The sequence below is a fragment of the Ovis aries genome, chromosome 1, assembly GCF_016772045.2.
Source record: "Ovis aries strain OAR_USU_Benz2616 breed Rambouillet chromosome 1, ARS-UI_Ramb_v3.0, whole genome shotgun sequence".
Classification (NCBI taxonomy): Eukaryota; Metazoa; Chordata; class Mammalia; order Artiodactyla; family Bovidae; genus Ovis; species Ovis aries.
The window spans coordinates 96556569-96583366 of NC_056054.1; positions in this window are offsets into that span (position 1 = coordinate 96556569).

Sequence of the window (26798 nt, forward strand, 5' to 3'; positions counted from 1 at the left end):
TGGCATTACGGCCTTGATGTGATGACTTTTTTGCCAGAATTGTTTACATTTCACTAATAAAAATCGGCCACCCAAGAGCAAAATGTCCTCGATAGAACGACACCAGCTAACCAGGCCCCAAACTGTCACCAAAAAATGAGACCAAGTAGAATTTTCAGCCTCCTTACAGATCATTCTCTCCCTTCCCATGACTGGAGAACAAACTGTCCATCATAGAAGAAAGACTGGAAAACAGCTCTCTGACCATGAAGCTATGAGGAGGGGCTGAGGAATTGAATTCTTGGGGTAGCTAGGGTGGCCAGAGGTGTGCTTGACTCTGTTCTCAGGCTGCAGATGAAGGGCTGGTAATAGGCATTAGCAAGATCATAGGAGACTTTTCCTTAGTTTTGGTCCATAATTCATAGGCCACCTCTCTGACCCTTCTTGGACAAAACCAAACCAAAGGAGGTAGAAAAGAATCTGGCACTCTCCGGTTACATGCATTGAGTCCCTGGTGACCCCAAAACTCGCAGAGGTAGGGAGATTACCAAGAAGGAAAGCCCTATTGTTTGGACAAATAAGACCTATGTGTTAAAAATCCACTTGATATGCATATATTATATGCCATATTATACCAATGGTATATATTATATACATATTATACACATATCATATAAAACCATATTATATACCATAGAGTATAAAACCGTTACATACCATAGAATATAAAGCCATATGGTTTTATATTCTATGCTATGATGTATATAATATATACCACATGTAATATGGCATATAATATATGCATATTAAGTGGATTTTTTACACATATAAAAAACAATTTTGAGGGCTCATTTGTCCAAACAATAGGGCTTTCCTCCTTGGTAATCTCCATACGTGCAATATAAAAGCAATTATGTATATTGTTTTATAACTAAACAAGCTGTATGCTTTTTTAAATAACTCAAAAAGTCTTTTGGAACAAAGAAACATGTTGGGTGTCTGGAGAACCAGACATTGCCAGAGTTCCAAGGCCAGCCACTGGGAAAGAGGTAGGTGAGGGGAGTCCCACTGCTGGTTGCATTCAAACTGCAGGAGACATTACACTCTGGCCCACAGCCACCTACTCCAGAAAACCAGGGGTGAGGAAAGTTGTCTATCCCCAATTAGGAAAAATATTCACTTAACATCACATGCTTTCCGAGGATCTCATAGGACAGTCAACAAATTCAGGTAAATGAAAGCATTTCCAGGACAGGACAACCCATGAACTCACATTCTCCTAATTCTCAATGGTCTGTGCAGCACCAGGGGCGCAGGAGGCTTGAGGTTCCTAAGGGGCAAAGGCCAGTGGCCCCAGGGTGGCCTGGAACTGCGCCACGGACACCTGCCCCTAGTATTGCTCTCCTTGGCTGTCTTCACTGGGAAAGAGAACTTTTGACCCAGCTCAATAAAACAACAGAAGGCAATGCCATCCAGAGGCCCCTGCTTCCAGGAAAGGCAGAGAGAAAAGAAAAGAATTGCAGCCTTCTTCTCTTGCTATCACATCTCATTCGGTATCTCCTCTGTTTCTGGTCTGCACCTCTTACAAAGAGCTAGTATTTATTGAACCTTTTACTCTGTGTCAGGCCCTGTGCTAAGCATTTTATGCCCACTAGCCTGTTTTACCCATTTCAAGTTCTATGAACCAAGAATAGTATTACCAGCCCCATTTAACAAATGAGAGAACTGAGGTAGGGAGAGGTTATGTAACCTGGCAAGGGTCTCACAGCTTTTAGTGCAGGTAATCTAACTCTAGGGGCATCCCAGGTGGCTCAGCGATAAAGAATTCGCCTGCTAGTGCAGGAGACTGAAAGTTCTATCCCTGGGTTGAGAAGATCCCCTGGAGAAGGAAATGGCAACCCACTCCAATATTCTTGCCTGGGAAATCCCATGGACAGAGGAGCCTGGCAGGCTACAGTCCATGGGGTCATAAAAAAGTCAGACAAAGCTGAGCGACTGAGCACACACACACAGATACACACAATCTAGCTCTAGAGCTAGAAATCTATACCTGCAACTGAACAGAACAGAAGCCTCTCTAGGTACAAAGACACATAAATACAATTTGCACACCTAGGTTCCCTCTGTGACTTGGGGGAGTGTGTGGGTTCAAGAAAGGGACTTTGATGGAACTGTAGTCTACTGGTCAAAAATAAAAAGCATACCCTCATTTAAATTACAATTAGGAGGCCTTCCCAGCTAGAGTGCAGCATCCTTTCCAGCAAGGAGACAAAAGGGCAGGAACTCCCATTGCGCTTTTCCTCAGTGCTCGCTTGGGTGCTGAGCAGAACCTGAAGGCTATTGACCCTAGCGGGGCTCAGTCAATTAAGATCAAGTTGCCAAGCTCTGGTTAGGCTCTGGTAGCTCCACAGTACTGGCTTCAAGCAGGCTTCTGTCAGCAGACTTGCTGCCCTGGGCCAGCTCTTGCCACAGCTCCCAAACCAGTTGGCTTGCTTTGCTAAAGTGTTGGTTTTCCTGGCTACAACCCACTCTCACCCCCCACTGCCCCCAACCACCTATTCCTTAGAGGCTTTCTGCCTGTGTTCCCTCCCTCAACCAGATAATCTCACTTCTGGGCTGGTAACTGAGTTATTAGGAGCAAACCTTGGAGCCCCCAACTCAGTTCCAAGCACCTGTCCTTCTCCAGCGGAACCTGTCCACACCATTGTGGAGTAGTCAGTGCCAGGCAGGTGGTCTCCGCCCTCAGACTGGGAGCTTCTGAGCACAGGGTGTGTTAATTCAGCATGGGAGCCATCTCCAGAACTCCATGGTCACTAAAGAAATGCTGCTCTAGATAGTGGTCCCTCAAATGTCTCCAAACTGAGCTTCCCTCCATCCCCTCCAGCTGCCGTGCACACATTCCCCAGGCTCAACTTCAGGATCATCAAGGCCCTTCACATATTGTAGCCCATGTTTCTACAGTTCAGATCCAGATGAAATGCAGATAAGGAACAGGTCATGTGGCTTGCGACCTGATTGCTATCAAGTCTTTTATTCCTCAGAATAACTGAGGACTTGGAAATCTAATCTGTCTGGGGAAGTGGGAACAGGGAGGAAAAACTCCTAGGTTCTTGGGGACAGAACTCCACAGAGTTTTCAAGAAAAACCTCAGCTTGGGAGAGAAAGCTTCTGGCTTAACTTGGTGAGAAAGGGGAGTAAAGCCTAGGTCCTCCGTGCCCAACGAGAGCTACCCGTGCTGGACAGGAGACACCAACTCCCCATCGGAGTTTTCACCTCAGCAGAGGTGCCACCGAGTCCCATGTCACCTTTGGGCTCCAAGGAGGCTCATATTGAGCTGGCTCACATTTTTCAGCGCCTGAGGCTTCAGCATCTTCCCCCCACCCCTCCCCGTCCAGGCAGAAGGCTGGCCTGATGAACTGGGGCTGTGGGTGCTAAGGGAGCTGTGGGGGAAAACAGTCCCTAGGAAGGCCCAGCTGACTATTTCCCGTGGGATCCAGAAAGAGGGAAGTGGGTGAAACACAAGAAGACCTTCCCTCCTCCTTTTTCCCTTTTCCAGATTTTGGTTTCTCTATGGAATGTTAGCAGCCTCTCTTCTTGGGCTTTTTTTTTTTTTTTTTTCTCTCCCCCTGATGGCAAATGCAGTCTCAGTGGTGAACTTGCTCTAAACAGACGCTACTTTAAAACTTCTGTGCAGCCAATGGAGCGTTGTGCGGGGTTTCCTTGGTGTGGGGGCTGCCCAAGGCTTGAGCTTCCCTGTTCTTTAACCTCCCTCCTGCCCCTCACCAGTAATCTTTACCCATATCCAACCTGCCAGGCAGTTTCCCTTCATGCCACAGAAGCAGTTTTCCACCCAACCAGCTGGCTTAACTGCTCCCCTACCTGCCTGGGGACACTACTAGCCATCTTTCCATCTATTTCCCCTGAATTTTTACATTATAACTGGAAGTTGAGCTCACATGTATCTTGTGAGGAAGACTGTGGGGAGAAACGTGAGCAAGCAGGAGGGTGGGTCAGGTAAGTGAGAGCAAAGGCATGTGCAGGGAGGCCCCAGCAAGTCTCTCTCCAGAGCCGTGGGCCCAGGGGTCCCTGAGCTTCTGTCTGGAGCTGCCCCTTTCCCACACTGCCCCCACTGCAGGCTCTATCTGGGTGGAGCAGTGGGGGAGGGCAGGCTGCTTGGTGGCCTCTTTAGAGCCTGAAAAACCTGGAGTGGGGCTTTTAAGACTGAGAAAGGCTGGATAAAGCAAAAGCCAGACAAACATGAGAAGGGAAGGAAGGACAAAAGGAAAAGATAAAACTTAAGAAAAAGGAGGGGTGGAGAGAAAAGGGAAAAGAAAGCAAAGAGAAAGGAAGGTGAAGAGAAAGAGGTTAGAACTGCTTCAACTCCTGAAAACTTAGTAGTGGTCTGGCCATAAAGTCAGGGTCTGGAACCCTGATCTGTCTTCCCAGGGTAGGATTTGAGGTGACTCAGGGCAGAGAATTACGGAGGGGGCCTGGAAAAGGAATCTTTCCAGCAAGTACACCAAGCACAGCAGAGCCCTAGTGACCTAGGTATTGAAGCCCTCAGGGAAAGGTTCTTAAGCTGGACTCCTTCCGAGAATCTGGCTGCCTAGCAGGAGGAGCCTGCATATTGGAGGGCGGTGGGCAATGGGTGATGCCGCCCCACCCCGACCACCCCCCTTATCATCCTTCCCCCCTCCTCCCAGCCTCGCCTTCCACAGGCACTGGATAGTCTCCTGGGAGCAGAGAAAGGGCATAGAAGAGATTTCAGGTACAGTAGACAGCACAGTTATGGAGAGAAAAGGGCTGAGAATCTGAGGACCCCAGGGAATGAGCGACCTCAAGCAGACCCTAGAGTGGTGGGAGTTTGGACAGGTCTGCCTAGTCAGAGCGGGGAGGGTTGACCAGCTGGGTAAGGTAAGAGTGTCCGCCTTAGCTTTTCCTAAAGCTGCCTCCTCTCCTCCACACCTTCCCTCTCAGCATCTCTAGGTCCCACAGGCAAATAAAGCCCAGCTTCTTGCCTGGGGTGAATCACAGGAACTGGGTCGCCGGGGCGGGAAGAAGAAACCAGCGGAGAGTAATGCGCTGCAAACCCGAGTGAGCAGATGTGCCTGGCGCCTCGGGCCCAGCCCTGGCCGGCCCAGAAACTCTCTCCTCAGCCCTGCGTTCGCGGAATTACATTATATTCTCCCAGATCCAATCATCTTTTTACAGAAAAAAAAATTTAAAGAAATATAAATTGCTGCTTTGCAAGATCAAAGCGCGGCTCTCTGGTGCATCTGGTCGAGCGGGGAGATGGGGGAGGGAGCAGGAGAGAGTGGCGCAGTCACAGCCAACTTCAAAGTGTTCCCAACAGTGAATTTTGACCAGTGTATTTGAAATTCTCTTCCCCTTCAACTTTGAGGGGTGCGCAGCGGGGAAGCGCCTAGCTGGTCCTGGGCGCGTGGAGAAACCTCGACTTGACCCATTGCACGCGGGCGTTAGAATCAGAGCCCGGAGGCTCCTGCGCGTGGGTGAGGGTGGCTAATCACCGACGGGACGTCGGGTCTCCAGATATCCACATAAACCTCGGAGACACCACCAAATCGCCTTGTCCCTACTCTAGTAGCTGCCAGAGGCGCCTTGTCAGCCTCCCCTGCGCTCAGGCTGCAGGTCGCTTCTGCGCTGCCAGAAGGACTGGAGTGAACTAGGACAGGATTCGAATTATTCGGGGCTTCCGGGTCAATCCCAGGCTCTCTGGGCAGAGAATAGCGAGGATCTTGACTGTGGATATGTGACAGGCCAACTGGGCGACTCTGCAGGCCTGGTCGATTAGGTTGGATTCCTTCCAGCCCTCAATTGCTTTCCTTAAGCGACGCGCATTCGCCACGCGGAGAACTCAGCAGTGTGGCCCGGGTGCCTTTGCTGCGAGGCGCGCGGGGTGCGCTGCGTGTTCTCAGAGCTTGGGAGTTTGTGCGGCCGAAGAAGCTGAATCCAAGATGGGCTGAATCCTGGAGAGGGGCTGACCTTCTCTGCGTTTTCGCTGCATGGTTATTGTGGAGCCAAGCGGCAGAGGGTGGTTGTTTTTTCTCTCGCGTCTGCAGAGCCTACTTTCCCTGCAAGATGCGTATGGCGATCGCCACATACCCACTGGGCTTCCTGTGCTCTTTGGGGCGGGCCCCAACGGCAAGCCGGAAGACTTGGCTTCTTCCAAACCCCCGGAAATCTTTTCCTTTCCTGGAAAGACCAAGAGTGCAATATCACCTCGATTGCACTTGAGTTGTTCCTGCTTGGCCATTTCCGATGTTTTAAATTTCAGATTTCCCTGCCAGGGCAGGAAGAGTTAAAACAGCCGACAGCGCGCCTGCTCTTTCCTGCTCCGGATTCCGTGTCTCCCCAGCCTCCCGCGGAACTGCATCTCAGAAAAGAGAACTATCATCCCCCAGGGTGGGCAACATGATGTTAATATTTCTAGCCGAGAAAACCAAGATTCCTAAAACTTCGTTGACTTTTCCTATGCTTCTGAGTGGCAAAGTTAGGACCCGTTACCCAGGTCACCTAAAAATTCTTGTTCTTCCCTCTCCCTTGGAGATGATTCCATGCCTCTAACACTCCCTTCTCCCGCGCATCACTCGAGGTCGTCGCCCCAGCAGCTTGTGCGCACCGCCCTGACCCCGCCGGCGCCGGGCTTCTCACCTCAGCCAGGCAGGTGCAGAGGTGGCGGCGCGGCAGCGGTGGGTCATTCGGCCGAAAGGCAGGAGTCGGCTGGCCGCCTCTTTTTGCTGCCCCGTGGCTGAGGGGGCAGAGAAGCGGGGTGGGGGTTGAGGGGTGACGGGACTGGAGACACCGCCGTCAGCGGGTCCGAGCCCCGCCTCCCAAACACAATGTCCAGGAAAGCTCGGAACTTTCCATTATCTGAGTAGCTTCACTAAACACATTGATAATTACGGGGCCACACAGAAGAAAGGATAACTGAGGGGGTTAAGGAGAAGAGCACTGGGCCTCCCTGGAGGAGCCCAGTGCCCGGAGCCTGTCTGCTGGGATGTGTGACAGGAACTCTCCAAGGCCCCAGGCCCCCCAAGGAGGGAAGCCCCGAAACACCTCAGTGCTTCACCAAGCTGCAGTCTGGGAGCTGAGCACCGGGGAGGAGGGGGGCGTCCAGGCCTGGCCTCCTGGGTTCCGGATGGGCAACCGGCCAGAGTCCCGCAGCTATGGGCTTCTGGGAGAGCGGGAGCGCTCGTTGCTTGCAAGACGCGGTGCCGGAGAGCCGATTCCAAGTGCCAGGCTTCCCAGATATTGAATTTGTAACGACCCCTCCACACACACCCTAGACGGTGGTGGGCGATGAAACTTCCCTTCCTTTCTTGAGGAGAAGATACACTTGCCCCCTCCAGATACCCGCTTTCCTATCTCGGCAAACCTCGCGCGTCCCACTCGACCCCCGCACTCGCCTTCCTGCAGCGCGCAGTGCCCTTAACCCCACCCCGCGCTTGGAGGTGAGTTCCTAAGAGGTTTAGACACTCTCCGAACGCAAATCTTCTATTCTCACTACACTGGGTAAAAAACAGTCAGCCTTCTCTCAGGCAAGAGCCGCGGGTGGGCGCACACTCGATTCACTGGGCCAACAAGTCGTCAGCTAACCTTGCACGAGTCTCTTGATTACCAAGTCCACATTTCCCGTTTGTAAAATTAGAATACTTGGGGCAGCCTAAAAGAGCTTTATGGTTCCCGAGGCGCGTCAACTGTGGCGCCCATTCGGAGCACATCCGGCACGTGTTCTCGTCTACGTTTGAACCCCACCACCTGAGCCCTTTGAACACCAGCGCACAGACCCACACTGTCTTTCTGTCCCTCTAGCTACTTTTCCTGCTTGCCGGGCTGGTTTCTGCTGGGTGATTAACGACCCCAGATAGTGTAAGGAATTTGGCTTCTCAAGCTCAGCATTTTCAATTCCTTAATTTGTCCCTAGGTGATCGTTAGCGATCGCGGCTGTAGATCACATGGAGGAGGGGCGGGTCAGGTAGAGTGAGCAGCTGATTCAACACTGTTGAGTTGGGGTTTGGTTTCGATTTTTAAAGGCGGTTCAGAAAGCGGCCCCTGGAGAACTTCAAGAAGGCGGCAGGCGGCAGGCTGCGGAGGTCCCCGACTAGCCTTTGGGTTGTCACCACTCTCATTCTTTATAAACTGTAAAGCGCTAGCTAGCAAGTCGCAGACTCCCTGGGGCCTTAGTCTCTGATGTAGGTGGGGCAGACAGGTGAGGAAACGGAAGATCAGAAGTGTCCTGCCCCTAAAACCCAAGGCCTCACTTTGCTGTGGGTCAGGCCTGTTCCTGTAACGTGTTCACCACAGAGCAGCAACAGAGGCTGCTCCAGGTGCAGCTTCAGTTTGACATTTTTCTAGCTGTTCAGGTTAGAATCGAGTTAGACTGCCCTCCACCTCCTCAGTCCTGACTGCTGTCATCTCGTTTAAAGAGGAGTTACTGTCCCTCCTGAGGGGCTGGGGGTGGGGTCTGGAACATTACAGGTTGTCCCAAAGAGCTGTCACAATTTCTTTGGCAGTTTGGCTTTAGAGGAGCTTTAAAAATACTCCTTTCCTGCCCCGGTCCCCCTCTCCTTCCTGAAAAAGCAGGCGGCTGCCCTGGGGGCAAAGCCTTAAGAGGCAGCTCCCTTCAAGGACCTCCTGGACTTCCAAATGCTAGGGAGAGTATGAGGGGAGAGGTGGGAGATGAGGAAGGAGAAACAGAACGGGGAAGAATCTTTGTCCTTGTTTTCCTGGGTCTTTCAGGCTGGGACAGACTGTTCCTACTTAGAGGGGGGCAGAAATTTGCTCCTTACCTCCCCTATGGTGACTAGGGCACTGGTAGGCTGCTCCTTCCAGCCTGCTATGCCTCTGAAGGGGTCTGGGGGCAGAAGGTGGTGGGAAAAAGAGGGTATCAGCATCCTCTAGCTGGTAGCGGGTTGGCTGGAGCACAGAGCAGAACCTCCGACTCCCACAGAAAGGTGAGCATCTGCAGTCTACTGCAGGGCAAGAGTTTGATCCACTGGACTTTCTTCTCTCAGGTACCAGGTTTGTATGTCTGAAGTCTGTGATTAAATATACATTTTTATAAAACAAACCTAGAACATTAGACTTGTCTCAACCAGATTGGAAACTAGCTTTTTTCTGCCTTTCCTGGAACTGACAATCCTCTCCAAGATGAAGACCCCAAGTATTCCTGAAAACTTCAGCCAGTCGTGAAAATGCTGACTGAGGCCAGGCAGGTTAATAATAGGGAGGACCAGTCCCTCTGTAGGCCTGTGAAACCCAGCAGTATACCTAGAGATGTACAGAGGAAGATGGGAGTGTGTGGGGTGAAATCAGTCGAAGAACTTTTATGAAAACATGAGTGTCTGTGAGGGAAGGAAGGAGGTGACCAAAGTAATGCATTTGCTTTTACTGGCTGACAGGCTTTGGTGCAGGTTGGATAAGTTTACCAACTGGTTGCAGAGACCAGTGCCTCAGGCAGGGACATGGGTGAGGGAGCTCCTCAGAAGAACTGGAAGGGAAAAACAGAGGCAGACACCAAAAAATTCACCAAAAAATTCTGCGATATGTGACACAATTCCTTGTCACATATATATAGCACATACACATATACAAATTCATTTAGTTAAAAAACCTTAACCTGAAAGAAAATAAACATTCACAAGTTCATTCATTCACTCAACAAAAATATCATTGAATGTCTATGGTGTGCAGGGCATTTTACTATGCTCTCCTTTGTAGAAATGCATGAGTGTCTGTGTACAAGTTCATCCTGGAAACTCTGCTCTGGCTTCATGGAAGGTTCATGAGAGTTTCAGCTCTCAACAATCAGAATGATGGGGGCTCAGACTTCAGAATGCACACACTTTGGGTCAATGCGAGAGGTAATAAAGAGTCTGCTGGCACCCTATGAGTTCGCGCTTTTCCTTCACTGCATTTGTGGAAGCTCCAGTCCAGCTACCACGGGGTGGGAAATGCTTAGAAACAGAGTATGCTAAATCCTCTTTACACAATGCTTTTCATTTCTAAAGCCTGTTTTCCTTCCAGGAGTGGTCTAAGGAGCTTGGGAATCACAAACTCTGCAACCAAAGAAAATCTTTTCAAAGCATATGCCAGAAAGGAGAGACTGATTTAGGGTAATTTCCACAGGTGCACACTTCAATAGCATGCTCACACACCCAAACATATATATACATAAACACATATATATGTATATATATACACAAATACATTACTATACAAATTCATTTACATAGCACGAAATCATATTTACAGAAAAAGCAGAATGGGAGAAGGGTGCCTTCAGTTTTCCCTACTAGGCAAATTCAGAAACTCTTCCAGTAGGCTCAAAATATCACTGAGTTTTTTAGCAGTCTTTTTCATAAGTCCCTATCACCTTATTTGCTTTATCGGTGGATTACCAGCCCAGAAAACACTACCCTAAAAGGGGAGCAACAAATGAGCCAGTGGCCTGTGGCTTCTCAGCATAGTCGGTGAAAATCAGATTTATACTCCCTGGTAGCAGTGCTCAGAACCTCTGAGATCTAACGGAACTGGTGATGAGATTCCGCAGGTTTGGCGTAGGTATTTGCATGTACAAGCATATTCCTGGGCTGTGACTTTGGATTCTAAGTTCCAAGATAAGCAGAGAGATACCAGTATAATGATTCTGTCTAGAAGTACCTTGGGGGGATTTCCACCTGGGGGAGAGTGTGACACAGGGCTAGAGAAGAAGGTAAGATGAACCCAAAATAGGAAAGCTGGCTAAAAGCCGCATTAGAAGAAAACGCTGCAGGAGAGACTGTAGGCAGAGGAGAGGGTGGGAACTGAATGCCAGATGCTGTTGCATTCAAGCAAATGCCGCACCAACGGCCGAGGCGGGTACAATTTCCCCCAACGCGAAGGTAGGGAGGAGAGGGTACTGGGAACCGGAGCTTTTCCTTTTACGGATTCACAGGTCAGCGTAAACTGCACAAGACGTCCCTAAATGTCCATTCGCCTTAGCTTTGTCTAGTGAAATAGACAACGGAGAAAAACATCCAGCCCCATCAAGCCGAAAACATTTTCACTTTTACCCTAAACAAATGAAATAAACGGCCTTTCCTTTTCTGAACATCGCTCTAATTTTGCCATCTAGATTTTGGAAATATAGCCTCGAAATTAAAAGCGCACAATCATTTCCACTACACCTGTACAGGTGAGTCACGCTCTCACCCCCTGAGACGTCGGATCCCTAAATGACCGAGCTGGGCGGCTTCCGCCCTGAAGGGAGTTTTGGCCGCGAGCTTCCCTCCCGGCCCCGGGGTCAGCGGCCGCGGTGCCGGCCGGTGGGAGAGGCACGGCCGCACCCTCAAGCGCAGGAGCCGGGCTGAAAGAGCCCGGCCCCGGCCGCTCCGTGCAGGAAGCGGGGCAGTGCTAAACGCAGCCTTCGTGGCTCTGCGCTTTCTCTCGGTCACGGGGTAGAGTGGAGGCTTCCTCAACTCCTGCGTGCCTGCGATGTTCAGATGCAGACCAGGGTGGGGAGCCTGCCTTTGTTCCAGGCGGGAAGCCGCAGCGCAAAGTTCGGGTGGAGCTGTGGAAAAAAGGAAAAAGCGAGGGGAGGCGGCGGGGCCGAGCTCCCGACCAGAGCCCTCTAGGAAGCCCGCTCTGCGTCCCACTGCGCCTTTCGGTCCCGAGGCCTACTTGTACCTGACGCTCCTCGGGCCTTCACACGCTCATGACCTGGAGAAGTCTTGGATCCGGGCGCCCTGGAGCCCTGAGACCCCTCGCGAGGTTTCCGAGCGCCTCCCCACCCCACCCCACCCCCCCGCCAACATGAGCGAGCTGCGAGGGCGTGTACGGCACCCCCCAGCCCCACCCCAACCTTATTTTAGGGTCTAGAGGTAGAGGAGGGTTGAAGCTCCTTATCTACCCTAGCCCGGCACTGCCCTCTTCTCCGTCTTAAGCAGGGGGAAAAAAGGAAAAACCCTTTGGAGCTTTAACATCTTGCCCCACTTCTGCCCCCCACCCCACCAGATTTTGAAAAGCGGCTGCCTCCTCCTCTTTCCCAACAAGGGCCTGTCCTGCAGGGCACAACTTCCGGAGAAATGGGCCCACGCAGTGAATTCTGTAGAGTCGGCGGCCCAGGCCCCGATCGACCAGTTGGCGCTGCGCGGCAGCCAGACTCGGAGCGGGCTCGTGGTGAAGGCCGAGGCCCAGCGCTTGTGGAGCCCATTTGCTCCGAGTTCCCGGCCTGACATTTCCCCCCTCAGGAAACGTCCCCTCCTCCTGCCGGCGGAGGGTGCCCCCTTTTTCAGCGCGGTGGGCCAGAGGAGGTAAAACCTCGAGGAAGTCCTCGCTCATAAACCTCGAATCCCCGCCGTGGTTTTGTGGAGCGGGGTCTGGCTTTGTTTCGGGCTCGGTGCTCAGGGCTTTTACTTAACACTCCCGCGGCTCGCACGGCCGACTGCGCTGTTTCTCAGCCAGCTCGCCGGCCGCCCCAGCCCCTGTGCCTGGAAGGACAAGCCCCCCCTCCAGGCCCAGGCGCCCGCCCACGGCCCGCGGGAGGCCAAGCGCTCCGCTCTCCGTTCACCCGCTTTATCCTCTAGCACAGGAAGGTCTTAGGGGTTCTTGATGATAAGACACTAACCCCTGGCGTCGCACAGAGCACAAAAGTTGCCGTCTCTTGCTCGACTGCGAAGGGTGCGTCCTCGCCGCCCGCGGCCCCCGACCGGGCCCTGGCTGGAGTCGGGCGGCCTGGGCCGGCTTTGCGTCCCGGGGGCCCGCTGGCGATGCCCGGATTCCAGCCGAGAAACGCCCCTCGAGCGAACCGACGAGCGCACCCGCTTGTGAACGAGAACTTCTGACTTCTGTGGCTGCAGCTAGACTTCAGGGCAGACCTGGGGGCCGGAGCCGGCATTTCCACGGCTGGAATCGGCGAGCGCCTGGCAGGGTCCACGCCCCGCTCCTCCCTTTGCTATCGAGTCCCCGCGAGGTTGTGGGCGGGAGCCGGGGGTCTTGGAACCAGAGGGGCTAGCGCGGCGGGGCAGGGACACGTGTTCGGGCTCCCAGGCGGGAGGTCTCGGGAAAGGCCCCGAATCCCAGGAATCCCTGGCCTCTCGCCCTCGCCCTGAGGTCGTTAGCACCCCAGGACGCTCTGTCTGCGGCCGCCGCCTTCTCAGCTTCTGAACTTTTCCATTAAAAAGAACTAAAGGAGAACTGTTGTGATACATCTCCTGCACATTCTCTTGGAATCAACTCCGGTCGAAGAGAGTGTAGTAATCAGTTCCTAAGTTGTCTCCTCCCTTGCCCTTTTTTCTCACCCCTCAACCTCGGGTAAAGAATCAGCACTTCGAGGGGAAAAAGTAGTAAAATGCGTACTAGAGTGAGGTGGAGAAAATTCAAGTCACAAGACTGCCCCCAGGTGATAGTTTTCAGCAACAGCATTTCTGCACAGCGACTTCAGGTCGTTCTATATCTGTATTGAGCTAATGTCATCTGTGGTAGAAAAATTATTGAATCCAAACGTTTCGTTAATCCCGCAAGAAAAGGAGAAATGTCCCCGAGAAACCTCTTTCCCATAGATGCTGTGAAATTGTTCAATTTGTCTTTCTAGCTTCACTACCATTAACATTTGATAACTGCATTTTCAGAATCTAACTCTCCCCTCCCGACCCGTCTTCCCCCGACCCCTTCACCATTTCCTCCTTCTGAAACAATAGCACGGGCTGCTGGAGTCAGTCTGATGATATAATCCTTAAGGCATTCACGGGCAGACCAAGGGCCAAGCTATCAAAGGGTTCAGCTTCTTCTTCTTCTTCTTCTTTTTTTTTAAAGCTGTTTACTATTCAGGAAATTTGGTAATTATTTTTTTTCTGCATGTAGTGGTATTACCCTCTTCCTTTTGATATTAGATCCTCTATGGGGCCCTAGCTTCATGCTGTAGAGACAGGAGAAAGATGAAGGGGCTGAATTCTGCATCAGAATGTAATTTTCCTTTATGTCATCATTGCTGCTAAATACCAGTTGAGGGCTTCCAATAGAACAGGAACCCCTGGAACAGGCAGAGAGTCCTCATGCTTCTAGGAGCAGAAGAGAATGCCAATTTCATTTATTCCTTTGCACCACAAACTTGGGATTTTTATATACCTCACTCTATCAAAATACTTTCAGTACTTTTATAGCAGGATTGAAAAGTCACTGCAGGAAAGAAAAGTGAAGATAATAACCAAATTTTAAAAATCATTTGCTTAGAATGCATCACAATGAATCATTTTTTTTCAGGGGGTGTCATTGATAGGTATTAATAACCTTATGATGTTATCATGTCTATCTAGGTTTTCCCTGTGCCTAGCATAGTGCCTTTCTCATTGCAAGTATCAGTGAATATATGTTGAATGAAAGGACAAATGAAATATAAAGGAAAGGAGTACAAAAGGGATTGGATAGGTAACTTCATTCACTTAAAACCCCCTCCATGACATCTCTTGAGTGAATGTGTCATGCAAAGCAAAACTATTTTTGCTGGATGGTGAGGGATTGACCATGTTAAATGGGTTTAAGTTTTATCTTCCTAACTAAAGTGTCATGTATTGAGATCAGGAACTCAGTGTTAACACTTTCATTATATACAATGTCTTTCATATTTCTGAGCATCTTATCAATCATCTTAAAGTACGGGGAAGGGGAAGCCTCAACTTAAGATAGAAAATGTTAAGAGAAATGTAGTGTCAAGGCATCCCTTTGGGCAGTGCCAGGTATCCTGGTAGAGGGACGACAGGTCAAGGGGTAGGGAAATTTCTGTTCAGACTCTTCCTTTAATCAGGCCATATAGTCTCCTGCCCAGATTCCTCCCAGAACCAATGTCTTCTCCTCAGATACCTCCCCCATAGGCTATGAAAGCATAGAGAACAGGATGTGTTGGCCAGAGGATGACTCTTCCACGTTACATCCTGCCTCACTCCCACCACCCCATAGCTTTTTTAGCTTCTCGAGTTTAAGATCAACAGGTTTGTGTGAGCACTAACTAGATCACCACAAACTTTCCATCCACTGGGGCACTAGTTTGGCCTATTTCAAGCTCATCATGATAATCTTTCCTATAAATTCAAGTTATTTGGCCAAAGGGAATTTAGAAAGCACCAAAGCGCCTTAATATATTCCTACGGGAGATTTTGTTTGGGGAAAATATTTGCTAATCAACTGGATTTTGCCATAGGAGCCAAGTCATCACAGAGGTTTATATGCCTGTGTAACACTGTGTAATAAAGAAAAAAAAGAGACATAAAATCTACTTTCAAGGAGCTTTCTGTTTTTCACCACTTTTTATATTTTTCATTTAAAATTTCCCCACGGCAAGCATAGGCAATCAGAATCAAGTTGTTCATCATTCCTTGTGGCTTTCCACATAGAAAGACTTTCTGCTTCTTAAGGAGCCATCTCATTATCACCCTGCACCTAGGCATAAAGCATGATGCACCAACATTTAAAATGCTGGACCTCCAAACCATGATAGTTCATCCTTTGATTCCTCACTGTGTTTCTGCTTAGCATGTTCAAAAGTCCCAAATACTCGATCTGAATGTTGGCTAAATTGGAGGCCAGTGTTGAGTCTGTTCCTGAATATACCAAATCAGAAGTATTTTCTATCTCATCCACACATCTCATAATGGTGAGTAACAACTGTCACTAAGGCAGGGTGCTTTCCTTTGATCAGTTAAAATTTTTCTAAAGGATTAAAGGACTGAAAGCTGACTAGAAAGCAATGGGGCTGATATGTTTTTTTAAGTACCAAAATTTATTCAAATTGGAGTTGTCCTTCAAAGAAGTAACCCTCGGATTCTACACCTTATTCAAATGATTGCTCGAGACATTTTTGGAATGCCTCTCTTGGAAATGTCTTTAGGGATAGCTTACTAGCCACATAAAAGATGGCATCATCACTTACTCCAATATTATTTTCCTTCTTGCTGGCTAAGACATGTACACTCCTGGAATTCAAAGCTGCCCAAACTGAGAAAACTAACTCTAAAAGCTAGGCGTGTTAAGTGCAAAGCGGCACCTTTCCCCAGAGAGAGTAGTGTGTCACTTCAATGGTGTCCTTCTGACAGACACACAGCAAGTGAAACAGTGGCAGAAAGCAACCGTGGGCCAGTCCCAACTATATCCAGTGACTCTAGAGCTCCAGAACAAAGCAGCTCCAGGAAGCCAGCAGATTCCTATGGGGGTGCCTGCCTGGAGAGCCCCAGATGTTCCAAGGGTCCTTTTATTTGAGACAGAGCTTGTTCCAGGAAGCATCCCTGTTTGGGAATTTTGAGATATCATTAGATGGTCTCAGAGGAAATGGGCTAAATTGACTCTCAGGCCCTTCACCTTCCCAACCCCTCTAACAAAAACAAACAAAATAAAAAATAAAAAAACAAAAACCACGTCATTTAAACTAGGGCCAAACAGCAGAATTACAAAACTTTGCTGATGGCTTAAATGATAATGATCATCTATAGGTTAAGAAATAACTGCCCAATGACCAACCACATGTTTCTGAATGCGCCCAACATAATCTTCCGAAGTGCAGGCCAAGGAAAAACTCAATGCTCATCACCCAGCTCAGGCCTCTTACCCTAGGAGATGTGGAGATACAGGAAATCTTGTGCTACAGCCTACGTGCAGTATTAGCAGCTGGAGGTAAAGGAAGTGTTCTCATTGATACTGCCAGATCATTCTCTCTCTCTATTCCCTAAAACTCTGATTTTGAAATTAGTCATTAGCCTACAGCCTCCTAAGACCATTCTCCTCCATTTCTTAAAGATTTAATTCCTGGCTTACACTCACTTATATCCATTCTATTCTGGGCATAGTCTTTGTGCTTGCACAGTGAAATAAATGATGTTTGCAGTATTGCAGCTTCTTTGACCTCTTCTCCAGAGATAATGTTTTCCTCCCTATATCAACAATCAATCCTCAGGCCATTCCCTCAGACTTTGTCAGTATCAAGAACTGCTTGCCCACAATCTTGAATTCAAAGTAAGATCAACATCTCCTGTCTTTCCAGCTTACTCTCTCAATTCTTTGACATCACTGGGGCCTTCAGTCAATTGATCTTGCCCTCTTTTCACAGTCTCCATATCCCTCACACCTTCCCTTTCCCCTTGGCCCCATTTGGGTGCCATAGCTAATTATTATACACACTTTGGTCCTTAGCCATTTTGCTCTTTTGTTGCAGTTACCTAGCAAAGCCCAGTTCTAGGTTAATTTCCAGTTTCCCTACATACTGCCTACACCCACAAAGCAGAATGTGGCTGGAGCAAAACAATCGACTTTATTGGCTGCTCTCATAAATTCATCTTCTCTAGTTTCTCGAGAACCCTTAAATGCTGCCTGGAAATTCTATTACATGTCTCTGGTCCTTTCCCTTTCCTTTTCCTTATGGGACTGCTTTACCTCTTCCCCGTCTCTCTCCTCAAACCTCCATCGTGCCCTCCCTTATCCTAATTTTCTGCTTCAGACCTTGATTCCTTTTTCACTAAGAAAACTGAAGCAGTGAACAGACCTACTTGCTTTCCTATGACACACAAAAGTCCACCTGCATTCTGCATCCAGGTATTCTTCCTTTTCCTGTCTCTTCTCCTATTTCCAGCCTGTTCACGGGTGTCCTAGATCCCATCCTTTCTCACTCAAAGACATTGCTTCAGTAATTGTTCTCTCTCACTCCTGCTTCATAAAATTTTCTTCTTTACGGGATCATTCTCATCAACACACACGCATGCAATCATTCCCCTTCCCAGCTTAAAAAGTCACGCAACTCTCCTGAATCCATGCCTGTCAACGTCACACTGTCCCATTATAGCATCACTGTCAGCAAGTCTGCCAAGATGATCATCTCTCATGTCTCTTTTGCCATTTCCTGTTAAATCTGTTAAACGTTTGACCTCACCATTCACACAAACTGCTTTGATCAAGGTCACCAAGGAGTCCCAAATTGTTAAAGCCCCCAGTGGTCTTTTCTTCAGTCCTTACCTTACTTGAGGAAACTCCAGGAGATACTGGAGGACAGGGAAACCTGGTGTGCTGCACTCCATGGGGTCAAAAAGAGTTGGATACTACTTAGCAACTGAGAAACACCTTACTTGACACAGATTAGTCCTTTTCCAGAAAACATCTTTTTCACTTGTCTTCCAAGGCAACACTTCCTCCTGGTTTTCCTTCTATCATCATACTTGTCTTTATCAGTCCTGTTGCTGCTTATTTTCTTATTTCCTTCTACCTTGAAACAAGGTCAGTTCTTAGTCCTCCTTTCTCTGTCCATGATTATTCATTTAGAGATTTCATCAAGACTCTTAGCTTTAAATGCTATCTCTATATTGATGACTCCCAAATAATATCCCTTGCCTGCACCTCTCCCTGACCTCTAGTTTTAAATATCTAACTGCTCATTAAACATCTCCACATGTCCAAAATGAAATTCCTGATCTTTCTAAATTTGCTGTTTCTACAGTCTGTCCCATCTCAGTAACCAAGGACTCCATCCTTCTAACTTCTTAGGTCAAAACTCTTGAAGTTATCCTTGACTTTTTCCTCTCTCAAATATCGCAACCAAACTGTCAGCAAATTCTGTTACCTCTGCTTTCACAAATATCACCAATTTGGCCACGTCTTACAACTTCTTCCATCACTATTACCGTACTCCAAGCCTTCCTTCTTATAGGGATGATTAAAATACTTTCCTAACTGGTCTCTCACTTCCATCTCTGACCCCTATAGTCTATTTTCTAACATAATAGCCTGAATGAAACTTTTGTAAGTTAAACCTGCAGTGGCTTCCCAATTCTATTGCTGCTAAGTCGCTTCAGTTGTGTCCAACTCTGCACGACCCCATAGATGACAGCCCACCAGGCTCCCCCGTCCCTGGGATTCTCCAGGCAAGAACACTGGAGTGGGTTGCCATTTCCTTCTCCAATGCATGAAAGTGAAAAATGAAAGAGAAGTCACTCAGTCGTGTCCGACTCTTCACGAACCCATGGGCAGCAGCCTACCAGGCTCCTCCATTCATGGGATTTTCCAGGCAAGAGTACTGGAGTGGGGCGCCATTGCCTTCTCCGTCCCAATTCTATTACTCTAAGGTAAAAGCCATGATCCTTGCAATGTCCTATGAGGCCTTGACGTACTCCAGTTACCGTCTCATCAGCTCCTCTCCCTCTCATTAACTTGACTCTGGCTATGGCTGGTCCCCTTGCTATCCTTTAACAAGTCAAGCAGCCTCCTGCATCAAGGCTTTTGAGTTTGATGGTCCCTCTTTCTGCACTGGTCTTCCCCATATGTTACATCACTGTCTTCTTCACCTCATTCAGTGTTCTGACTAAATTTAACTCCAGCAAAATCATCCTTTATAACTTCTATTTAAAAGAAGTGCTCTGTATTAGTTTGTTAAGGCTGCCCTAACAAAGTACCACAGGCTGCTAAACAACAGAAATTTGTTTTCTCATAGTGTGGAGGCTGGAAGTCCAGGATCAAGGTGTTGGCAGGTTCAGGTCTGATTTCTTCTGCAGCCTCTCTCCGTGTCCTGCAGATGGCCACCTTCCCCTGTACAGTCCCCATGTGGTCTTTTCTCTGTGCATGAGCATTCCTGGTATCTTTCTAATGTCCTAATCTCCTTTTCCTATAAAGATATCAGTCAAATTGGATTAGGACTCACTCTAATGACCTCATTTTACCTTAATTTCCTCTTTAAAGGCCCTATCTCCCAATAAGATTACTTCTAAGGTTCTCGGGGCTAGGGCTTCAACCTATGAATTTTAGGGGGTTGAGGAATAGACACAATTCAATCCATAACACATTCCACCCCCATTTCCCTTATATCTCTACATAGCACTCATCGCATTATGACTCACCATTTTCTTTCCTTGTTGGTTCATTGTCCGTCTGTCTCTGCTACAATTTCAGTTCAAAGAGGGCAGGGACTTTTGTCAATTTTGTTCACCACTGTACCCTCAGTGTCTAGCACTGCCTGGCACATAGTAAGTAGTGAAAAAAAATTTTTAATTAGTTACTGAATTTACATAGTTTGGAGTCATTGAACTTGGCAGCTCCTAAACCCTCTCTGTCTTCTCAGGGCTGTTTTCAGTCAATAAGCATTTATTTAGCACTTACTCTGTGCCCAGTATTGTGCCCAGACTATGAGTAGTTTACAAGATCAATAATTAAAAAAAAACAAATTTTTGCAATGGTATGTGCTCAAAACAGTTACAAACAAGTATATATAAGAGGAAAAATAATAGTAATTTATGGCACAAACATCAAGTGCAATAAATAGGTTAGTTGGTACTGAAGGACACAGGGAAAACTTATCTATAAAAATGAGGATAACAATCCTTATGCTTGATACAGGTTTGTGAAGATGAACTATGGTTATAGTTTACCAAACACTTCTTCATATGTTAAATTAGGAAAATATTAGAAATCCACAAGAATTAAGAGACTTCTGGGGTCACATAAACTCTCTTGCGGATGAAGAAGGAGTTAACCTGCCTGGCAGTGCACAGGGGTCTGATGGGTCTGGTCAGCCAATATAAGCAGATTGCTGTGATGTCATTCTTGTAACATGATTCCTCGCTGGGGTGCACCGGTGGGGCATATTGGAGCCTCACAGAAGAGCCCCTCTCTAGCCTGCCCACATAGTTCAATTTACTCTCAATAAAAATGCAATAAAAAGCTCACTTGCCTTCAGACTGTTGAATGCTTGTGACTCCAGATTATTTGGAATAGAAATCCTGACTGACAGGATTTGGGAGAAGAAGATGGATGAAATATCCTTAAAGCAAAAAAGCAGGAAATGAAGGAAATAAAGTGGTTGTATTTTACCAAACGGGATGGTAGTTCAAAGACCCTGCAAGGTTTTGCAAGTGTATAAGCCAGGGCTAAACTAATCTCCAGCAGCAAATGATGTTGTGTTCCTAATACAAGGTAGCATAATCAAACCCTTTTTCCTAAAGAGTCACATGACTTTGGGGAAGCTGGGCAACACTGACTGCCACCTCTTCATTATCATAAAGAGTCCAAAGTTCCTGAGTCTCAAGATTGGCCAGTTTGAGGGCATGCTAATGCTTCTCCCATATTACAGCATTATCCAGAGTGTTTAGCTCCGGCGCCAAAAACGTAAGATCAGCTTGCTGTGTATAGTGGTAATAATATTTTATTTAGCTTTTGGATTATCTATAGGTTTCAGTTATCTGTGTTGTCCCCTATTAATATGAATGATAAACTGGCTTTAATCTGAAATCATAACACATGCTTTTATGAACTGCATCCATTGTCTCCCTTATTTCTTCTACTTTTATCACCCATCAAATCTGAAGTGTGTACGGGTTTTATACAAAAGACACTAGGCACAGAGTCCTTACTCTCAGTCATCTGCCTTTCCATCCCACCACCAATCCCACACTGGCCTAGTCTGATCTAGCATAGAGTTCTGGACACTGATGATATGATGGGAGGCGGGGTGACAGCAAAGACTGTAGTTTCTGTTTATGATATTGACGTCAGATACTTTCAGAAATAACTTAAACATTCCTAACTTGTGCTTAATGTAATTTTATGACTTTCTCACTCATAAATTTAATCCACACTCAACTGTTTTTATTTCTAGGCCATATAACCCTTTATAGGGTAATAAGTACTGTAATTTTACTACCCACAGTATAAAATAACTCCCTTTTCTTATTTGTCTCTCTTGGCTTCAAGAGACTTTCATTGGTTCTAATGTTGATAACCAAATTTGTGTTGACCTACAAAAGTAACTTCATTTATTTTCCCTTTTTAGGATTTGCATAGACCCAAATGACCTAAATCTTTAGGCTGTCTATAAATAATCATATATATAAAGAAAAATAGTCTAAGTTAAATTATTTTGAGTTCATCTGATGAAAAAGGTGAGTAGACAGGAAATAAAAAGTCAAGATGATAATTACATTTTTGTGATTGGCTATCTATTTGCACGCCTTTTACTTCAATGTAAACTCCTCAACTGAGGCTGGGTTTTATTCCTTATCTGCCCAGTATATGATTCTCAAACATTAATGTGCATCCAGATCAGCTGGAGGGCTTGTTAAAACCAATTGCTGAGTCCTACCCCCAGAGTTTCTCATTCAGCAAGTCTGGAAAGCAGTCTGTGGGTTTGCACATCCAACAAGTTCCCAGGTGAGGATGATGCTGCTGGTCTGGGAGCCATACTTTGAAAACCACCACCTTACCACATAGAAGGCTCACATAAAATGTTGGTTTAATTGTAGCAATCCAATTGCAGGAAGACATTAGACAAAGAGGCCAGTAAGGTATTAGTTGGGGTAATAGCTAAGGTACTATTACAGAGAGACCTCAAGTTAAAATGGCTTAAATATGATAAAAGTTTATTTCTCACATAACAGTCCCAAGGTACATGGGCAATTGGGATAGAAAGGAAGTGCTTCTTGCCAAGTCCAGGGACCCAAGATGGGGGTTGACCCTCCCCATCTTTCTCTTGTGGTTTTCATCAAGGGGTCCAATGCGTAATTCCAGGAAGTGGGAGGAGGAAGTAATTTCTGTTTAAAAAGATGTGAATTGGAAATTTCACATGGGATTTCCCTGGTGGTCCAGTGGTTGAGACTTCACCTTCCAATGCAGGGGGTGCAGGTTCGAAACCTGTTTGGGGAGTTACAATCACATACGTCTCCTAGTCAAAAAACCAGAACATAAAACAGAAGCAATATTGTAACAAAGCCAATACAGACTTTTGAAAAAATGGAAATTGCACATAACACCTTTGCTCCATCCCATTGGCTGGAATAAATTTATATCTTGCTTCAGGGTGGGCTGGGAAATGTAGTTCTTACCTGTGACTATGTGCTCTGCTAAAATGAAGGGTGAGAGTTCCATTCCAAAAGGGAAGAACGAGAGACTGGATACTGGGGCATAGTTAGCAGTCTCTGCCACAACTTTATGGCAAACCCATGTATAAAAGGACAAAAATCTAAAATACAACGAGAGTTCTTTATGTATCTGCACATATTATTTTCTGGGAGGAGAGGAGAGATGGGGTGGGGCGGAGAAACATTTATGTTTAATACAGAGGTTTTTACTTTGGAATTAAGATGGACCGAAAGGTAACAACTCTTTCATTTACCTTGACAAGTCAATATGCCAGTACATCAAAAGGACATTGAAAGGTTCTTTCCCCAATTCCTCTATGGCTGATTCATGTTGATGTATGGCAAAACCATCACAATATTGTAACGTAATCATTCTCCAATTAAATTAATTTAAAAATGAAAAACAAGAAAAAAACAAAAGGAAGAATATGGAAGAACAGGTGGCTTGATGAATATGAAGTTATTGAAGGTGTGAGAATGGCATTGAAGTCACGATAGTGGCTGGTGCAGAAAGGACAGTGGAGCTGAGAGTGGGTAGGAGTGATGTCCACAATGGTAGTTATTGTAGAACAGTGGGAAGGAAATAAGGAGGAATACACAGATGCCCAGGAACTGGCAGAAGCAGCTTACATTGGCTATCATAATGTGAGACATCAAGGGCAACTTGAAGAGAAATGAAACATACACAGGCATCGGGGAAGATCTGGAAACAGCAGCAGTGGGAGAGCTAGAAGAGGGCCAAAGTTGGAAGATCTCAGGAGGAGGTGTGTTTTGCTTATTTGTCTCTCTAGAGAATAGTAGAAGCAATAGATAAGAGAAATGACAGCAGTAGCTAGACTGGGCATCCATTTAGGTGTGGGGAGTGGGGAGGAGATGCCCAAGAGTGAAAGCACATTCCCCTTCTGCATGATGTGGTGCAAGCCAGTCACCATGGAATTCTTTGTACTGAGCTTGCAGGAGTTTTAAAGATGATTAGAAAGTAGCGGGTAAAAGAGGCAGGCCTAAGAACAAAGTACGGAGAAGGCGATGGCACCCCATTCCAGTACTCTTGCCTGGAAAATCCCATGGATGGAGGAGCCTGGTAGGCTGCTGTCCATGGGATTGTGAAGAGTCGGACACGACTGAGCGACTTCACTTTCACTTTTCACTTTCATGCACTGGAGAAGGAAATGGCAACCCACTCCAGTGTTCTTGCCTGGAGAATCCCAGGGACGGGGGAGCCTGGTGGGCTGCCATCTATGGGGTCACAGAGAGTTGGACACGACTGAAGTGACTTAGTAGCAGCAGCAGCAAGAACAAAGTAATATAATAATCGTTGACTGAAGAACCACCAACCTCAGCAATTGCACTATTTATTAATCCCAGGAGAGAAATCCATCAGAAAGCAGTTTGTGGCTTTGAATTCCCATCAGTACTCACCTCCCCTTCCAATATAAGAATAACCCTTCTGCCTGGTTCATGGTGGGAACACTTCTATCCCCAGGTCTGGCTCCCATGTCAAGTCTGGACAAGCCACAGAGTTTGAAAAAAAAAAAAGATCACCAGACCTCCTTTTGGAGTGGAGGCTGCTGCAAACTCAGGGAACTCTCTGGACAAACTCTATTTGAACTGACAATTGCTCTCAATGAGCTTCCTCGGGGGCCAGGCTAGTGTGGGATGTGGTTGTAAATGCCAGGCCCACGTGCATCTTCATCCTGTGTTCACAGATAGGACAGGGACGTGGCTTTCTTCCCAGGAAGAGTCTGTACTTTAAAATCTTATTGGAAAAAGGGATTAAGCTGGATATGATGAGTAAGATGGTGACTATGTAAAATAAGATCACCTTATTCTAAATAGAGTCCTATAAAGTCACATCATCTGCTTTTCGGAAACACTTCTAGAAAATAACGACCATCAACCTGTTTTACAGTGTATGTGGGCAGGAGTGGAAAGGGATTATTTCAAAGAACTAGTCTGCATTCCATAGAGCCAACATGGTTAAATATCAAATATAAATATTCTGTCTGAGAGCCACTGAGTACAACACTTAGAAGCCATATTTCAAATAATGCCTTAGTTGATATACCCTGAAGACATACAAGACTCAGAAGACTTTGGTTCTAGTTGCTCATCTGCCTCTCACTGGCTTTCCATTCTCATCTCCACAGAGGAAACAGGGACTCTGAGGGTGGGGATTGTATCTCATTTCTAATTCTTGGTGCTTAGATGGGGCCTGAAAAACAGGCACTCCACAAAATGCTTGTTCATTGGACACAGTGGGTGGATCCACATGCAACTTACTGCTAGTTTTGTTGGTAAAAATAATCAAATACTGACAGCTTCATATGGTTCAATCTAATATTTGCGTTCTCATTTTGTTCACATACTGTATAGCGTTGCTTTTTCCTAAATGCAAATTTCATGTTTCTGGGTCATTTCCTAGTTGAGATATGAAAGTCCTTTCTTTCTCCTATCCTATATCTGTCTTATTTCTTCCCTAAACATCTTGGTTAATTGTTCATTTCTATGCTCATCCAATATTTGCTAGCTAGTATCTCTGTGTATGGGCTCAGAGGTAAAAAAAAATCTTCCTGCAAAGCAGGAGATGCAGGTTCAATCCCTGGGTTGGGAAAATCCCCTGGAGGAGGAAATGGCAACCACACCAGTATTCTTGCTTGGAAAATCCCACGGACAGAGGAGTTTGGCAGGCTACAGTCATAGGGTGGCAAAGTCGGACTCAACTGAGACTGAGCACGGTATCTGTGTGTCTTCCTCTACATCGTAGACACATTGCATTTCCCCTGAGCCTTTCACAAAGCAGGCCCGACATAAGCTTTTGTCATAATGCTGAATTTCACATCCGAGGATAAGTCACTAATGCTCTGAGCCAGTTTCCTTCCTGGAGAAATAAGATAATCCCAGCCTGGCCAATATAGCAGAACTGTTGAAAGTTAACATACGAGGGCTTAAATGATTAACAGTAAACCCTCCAGGTTGACTGTCTATGGGAGTGTTTGAAAATGTTACATATTAGCAATAGGCAATCTGTTTTCAGCTGAATTACAGGGAGAAGTTGACTCTTCCCAGCCAAAAAGATTTCCAAAGTCCCCTCCAGTTGACAGAGTGAAAAAGAGAACCTTAGTCACACAGGGAGAACACATAGTCGATGAGAACAGACCCAGAGTCATGTTAAAGAGACCAAGTGCTGCCCCACAGTACAGTCCCTTTACCTAGTAACATAGGTACATAGTGCTGGACAGAGTGGACTGCAGGAAATGAAGGTGGGGAGAAATCAGCCTAAGGAACACCCTGTGTGCACAAACTAAGACCTTTAAGGGAATTATTATAAGAGCATTGAAGGAAGAAAGGAGACAGGGAAGGAGACGTGAAGGCTAAGATAATGAGACATGCAGGAGAGGAACAGAATCCAGAGTAGTCAAGAAGGAGCATGCCACTTCCTTGGGCACACTTAGAGTTAAGAGGTACCACCGCGTTCCCAACTAGAAGAAACTACAGACTAATGGCAAATGTGTGAGTCTAGCCAAGTTACTGAATCTTTCTTTACTTATTTGAAAAAGTAGCACTAATAGTTTCTGTCTTATGATATAAATAGTAAATGAGATATTTCATATAAATACACAAAGTACCCAGCAGATAGCAAGTACATATGTATTTTTACTATCTAAGAAACTAAGAAACCATAGATACTAAGTTCTATCTGTATCTTCTGGGAAAGACTGAAATCAGGAAGAGAAAGGAATGACAAGACAATGGTTGGATGGCATCACCAACTTGATGGACATGCGTCTGAACAAGCTCCAGGAGTTGGTGATGGACAGGGAAGCCTAGCATGCTGCAGTCCATGGGATGGCAAAGAGTAAGAGGTGACTGAGTGACTGAACTGAAGTTTGGGAAACTATAAGGTCTGTCACTCTCACCTAATGGCTCTGCTATCTTCATGAA